Here is a 6,000-nt window from a genome sequence, read left to right as displayed (position 1 = left end):
TGATATTAATTAGTACGTTTACGTAAATGCCCTTATGATTATCATGAATTATCGAAAATGCCATTAACGGGAGAAAATCGCGACATGATCCTCGCGACGAAACCGCGTTGCGATGTTTGTTATTACTTTATGGCTCTGGAAAGCAAACCGCGTTCCTGGGAAAGCAATTCTTGTGTTCACTTGCATTCCCGAGAAAGTAACAAGCTTAGGTGGAAAATGTCAAATAATGACAAGGAAATTGCCAAAAATGATGTGGAAATGTTTCTTTTCTCACAAGTGTGGGAAACCAAATCCCACTATTTTGGTCGGATTTGCTTTTCCGGGAAAACTAGTGAAAAAAGGTGGGCAGGCAGTTTCTCGGAAAATCTTTTCCTACACAGTTTCTGCGCACGTGAACGGGCGCGGGAAACCTTTTCCTACACAGTTTTCCTGGATTTCTTTTCCTAATGCCACGTCAGATTCCCGGGAAACCTTTTCTTTTCCTCTCCCAGGAAAACAAGTGAACAGAGCCTATGAGTCATCCACTCATCGTCATCTTAAAAACATACTTTATGTGGTGTAATTAATTGAGAATTAGATGGAAACTGATATTTAAATATGTAACTCCCCCTTGTTAACTTATGATATACGAGAAATCATGTGGTGCCCTTCATATGCGGAGACATAAACATTGAATAATTTAGCTATTGATTGGACGGTTAAGATTGAATGCTTAGTGCCCTTTGATTGGACTTGTGGAGGTTTGGTTTGGGGATGGAGTTTCGGTCCCTGCGTCATACTCATTAGTCTTGACCGAAAATTAAAACAGTGTAATTCAAATAGGCATTTCTTGATGAAGATTTTATGTGGAGAGTATGACTGTCATACACCATATTACTGTATGACTCAAGATGCTTATGAAGTAGGCGTACTATAATAATTAATATTGATGGTGGTCGCATTTTAAATTAAGTATTAGAGAGCATTAATTATCAGATTATTAGTCTATTGTTGGGCCAAAACATAAATGGGTTGTGCCCCAAAAATCATTTCCATAGGATGACTCTTGCCCTCCGATCTATGGAAACTTCTATAGATCGGAGGGCTATAATCATCCTGTGGAAATAATTTGTGGGGCACAATCTATTTACGTTGTGGTCCAACAAGTGGATGATTTAGATCATCCTATCGAGTGGGTCATACTATACTTTCTTAAAAAAAATATTGAACTATATGGCCCCACCATATGAATTTATTATCCAACCTATGTTTCTAGCACATCAGGTTCTATACATATCATGCTTGGAAGAAGCTATTATGACAACCGATGTTGTTGCCCTACCTGCATCTGCCATCCATGTCGTTGCCACTGTCATGCTATAGTTAATGGCTATTGCAACCATCACAACGGATTTCATTGATGAGACCAAATAATGTTTTGTGTGTATAGTACGTACTTCGAACAACATATTGTAAGAACATATCCCGTTGTATCTTATATCACTTATTTTTGTATTATATATATATATATATATATATATATATATATATGAAGCTACACCGCCGGTGTAGTTAACTTAGCTACACCGCCGGCTTAAAATACAATGGGCCCACATTGTTTTGGTGATCCAAAGAATTCACTTTCCTCTATATATATATATATATATATATATATATATATATATATATATATATATATATATATATATATATATATTTGAATGGCAATAGATTTCATTAAAAAAGTGAAAAGACTAAGAAAGTCCGCCCAAAAGATTCAATGAGAACACTGACGAGAAAATATAGAAAAAACTACATACAGCCCATCATCACATGCCAAGGAGGCCAAAAACCAAACAACTCCAACGCCTGTTTATGTCCTCCATCCCTGGCAAGTTTGTAAGCAATCCCACTAGAAGATCTCCTCATGTGCTGAAAAGTAGTGGGGAAACCTGCCGAACTATCCTTAATCTCATCAAAGAACCGAGCAAATCTCAAAGGACGAACCATGGAGTCCATATGCCCCCTTATGACATTAAGCGAATCTCCTTCCACTATAGTCCGGTTTAAACTATCTTTCTCTAAAATCAACAAGCCTTATAAGCTGCTCTAACTTTAGCTTTACTTGCATCAGCTGGACCAATAGGACCCAAATAGGCCCAAATAACCTCTCCCGAAGGATCCCTTAGAACACCCTATATACTTGCGGGCCCGGAGTTACCAACTGTATTGCATAAAGACTAAGACTTACAGATAGGGAGATGCTAAATCCACACCCCCTGTAGGGTAATTCGCACCCTTTGGCTCTTACCACGGATCGACGTCAAAGGCCCCAAAAAAGGAGGTTATGTGGCAGACTTTTAAATGGATGCGAATTGTCCTACATGGGGTGCGAATTTATCATGTCCCTAAACACATTTTTCGTGGATTTTTTTCGGTTGCGGCTGTCCAGTTGAACGGAAAAAAGACTTTTTTTGGTGTTTGGTAAACACATTTTTCATGGATGTTTTTTCTACGGAGGAGACAAGGGTGGGGACAAAATTATTAGACAAGAGTGTCATTATGAGTGGAGAGAGAGGGAAGATAGAGAAAGATAGAAAGTCTTTCCCTAAAAAATTACATGGAAGACTTCCAAGGTAATGCTGATGTCACCTCCCTTTTTCTACAAAAAATTCAATGGATTTTTGTTTTTTACTAGCAACCAAACGAAGCTGAATTCTAGTGTTTGGTAAACACATTTTTCATGGATGTTTTTTCTACGTTGATTCCTCGCTACCATTTTATAGAATTCTATTTTTCATTAGAAAAATTTCCATGAATTTTTTTTTCATAATTTTTTTTGTTTAATCCAAACACCCTCCTCTCACAAAAGGAAAACGAAGAGCAGACGCTGACATTATTTCGAGGGGATTAGAGGTCCAGTGTTTTCGTTGTCTGCTCGAAGAAGCAAGGGTATATGTGGAAATAAAGTACGGTAAGAAACAAAAATCCCATGAACAACCGTTGTCATGAATTTTTAGATCTACACCGTTATAAAGTATAAGGACTTTAAATTTCTTGAGCTAGCCAACCAACATGTCACTAAATTTCGACGGCCAGGATCTGCAGATCGAGAAGAACATAAGAAAGTGGGTCCCACTGGTGGTTAAAGTTCGTGCAACTTTCAGATGGGTAAGTCTTCCCAAGAGCACGCTGTCTTCGACACCTTGATTTGGCGCTACCAACGACGTGTTGTCAACTTCAGCCGCGTGTAACGAGGAAACGACACTTGACGGTTGTAATTTGTCAGTTACCGATCAGGCGCTTTCTTGACCGTTGGATGTTGGAGGTGGTGGCTTAGACGGCTTCAGAGTAAAAAAAGGGTTAGGTCTTCCGCTCGATCCGGAGCTAAAAGAAACTAGAAGCAGGAAAGAGCTGATATCTGCGCGAGCGGGTTTTGATAATGGCACGACTAACTTTGTCTTACATTACCTATGGAGTTGACACCCTATCTATGTGAGGGCCAATCAAATGAATGGTTTAGATCACCCGGCCTCCACTGTATTTTAAGCTAGTGTGGAGATAACTTATCTACACTTGTGTGTAGAAGCCGTTTTCTCTTACATGATATATTCCTTGATTGAAAAAATAATAAATAGAAGGAGACCAACATTTGCACAATTGCACTATCGCATTTTGATAGTGGCACTACACACTTTGATTTACACTTTTTTTTAAATATAAAAGTCTAACACAAAGTGATTAATGACATATCAATATGGCAGTGGCAGTGCATATATTAGCTTTTAAAAAAAAAAAATCATTTCATTTCGTCAGACACGTGATTTTTTACAGGGCCAACGTCTTGGAATTGGAAGGGGTGTTTCTCTACCAATTTCTTGGGTCGAAATTAAGAAAAAAGATTGAGGTCTGCATTGATCTACACTGTACACGTGGCAGCATCATTGGACCCACATTGATCAAAATGTTAATGGATATTTGCAAGCGGTGAGGCCCACCAAATCAACGGTCACCTGTTACTTTACATTTCGGCTCCAAAGAATTCTGACCACCATTAAGGGCAGGCCCCAAAGGAAGTGCTTTTTTAACAAAGAACTTCAAGAGGGTGATTGTCCTTGGGATGCCTTTGGATTGCCTTCAATTAGGTGCCAGAATCAGCATTCTATTCTGATTCTGGCCCATTCCAGTGTTTGGTTCCAAAAAAAAAAAGAATGGAATCAAGGCGGAAATAACACCAGGAATGAAAGGAAAAAGATTCTGCCCCGGTTGGAATGACTTTTTTTTTATTAGAATCTTTTTGAATTAAATTTTAATTTTAATTTTTTTACATGTCTAGGAGAATTGGATTGGATTCGGAATAGGATGCCAGATCTGATTCCTGATTCTGGAAATCCAAAACAATGGATTCTCCTTCCCTAACAGCAAATACATTTTGAACCTTCAGACCTGGAAATAGAAAACTGCATAGGGTTGAGGGGGAATCTTGGAAGAAAGAAATGCACTTTTTAAGTAGCGGTAAAGTGAGTTCCGCTGAGGATATTTCAAACAAAAAAGGGTCTTAGTAGGCCCAAGCACAACTTTTGATAGACAAAGAAAGGGTCTGCTTTCCAAATTAGACAAAGAAAGGGTCAACTTTTGATAGACACGATACTCATCACTTACATTCAAAATTTCAAATTGGATCTCAAGTTAAGAGGATATGCAAGTAGGGACGTCAAATGATCCAATTTGTATTCGGATCGAGCACGTCTTAGTCACGATCCATTCAAATCCCTAGGCTCTGTTTGGATGCCTGAGCATTTGTTAGGGAAGTATAGTCTATGGAAGGGGCAGGATTTTGGATATCATGTAAACCTTGGGAAAACCATGAGCTTCAGAAAGGAAGAGAAGAGGAGGATTACCTATGAAATCTTATCATTTTTGAAATATTTCATATAGAAAAAGAAGTGACGCCACGTCCCCCATACATGCGATTATTACACCTTTTTCTTGTCTGGTAAACTCACAGGGTTTGGGTGTTACTTTGGCAAACAAACATACAAAGTAATCCAAAAAAGTGCATTTTTTCACTTGCAATGTCGCAGTTGGTTAGGGACTTAGGTTTAATGGTTAGAGAAGGAAGAGAAGATGGTGACCTCATACTTGAGAGAGATGAATTACAAAATACTGAAAGTAGGAATCGTTTGAAAAAAATATATACATGCCTTACCTGTACTAAAATACCCGTAAAATATTAATTAAAGTTATAAAGAATTGCAAGGTATTTTTCATAAAATAATATAATAAAATCAGATCTAAGACTGTCCCAGGGGCTTCTGTTAGTTGTCTAGATCCCAATTGGAAATAATTTCAGATCCTAGGAATCCGAAACTTGTACATAGACCTCGGCAAGGTTTTAAATTTCGGTTTCAAAATGCGTTTCGGTCCTCACCGAAACTGAGAAATCCCACGGAATCTATTCCAGCGGCTATTTTTTCTCCAAAATTACTTCTACTGATTTTTGGGTGTTCGACCGAAATTTCAAAATTCCAGCCGAAATAAAATATTTCGTGTATCATCAATTTTGGTTTCGTTATCGACCGAAACTCGAAATTTCGGTCCAAATTTAAAACCTTGGACCTCGGTAATGTGTCCACAGGTTTGAGAAGAATTTGAATGGTTTTAATTATTATAATTAATTGCAAGGTATTTTCCTAAGACAATATAATAAAATCGGATTTAGGACGGTCCCATGGGCTCTTGTTAGTTGTCTAGATCCGATTGGAAATAATTTCAGATCCTAGGAATCCGAAAATGTGTCCAGGGGTTTGAGAAGAATTTGAATTGCTTTCTAACTACAAAGATCATTGGTACGAGAACATACCAAACTAGTGAATGGAAGTAAACCAAAAAAAACTACCATAAGAATTCAGCAATATTAACCCTCAAAATTCAGGGTTTTGAGAAAGGGGAAAGAGTTTGGTTGGTAGAAGACAATTCTTCAATTTTTTTGGGAAGTGATATATCCGCCCTTGTTTTTAC

The sequence above is a fragment of the Tasmannia lanceolata genome, unplaced genomic scaffold (genome assembly GCF_043159265.1).
Source record: "Tasmannia lanceolata isolate RefF3 unplaced genomic scaffold, GAP_Taslan_0.1 ptg000013l, whole genome shotgun sequence".
Taxonomy (NCBI): Eukaryota; Viridiplantae; Streptophyta; class Magnoliopsida; order Canellales; family Winteraceae; genus Tasmannia; species Tasmannia lanceolata.
Note: the sequence above shows the minus strand (reverse complement) of the source record.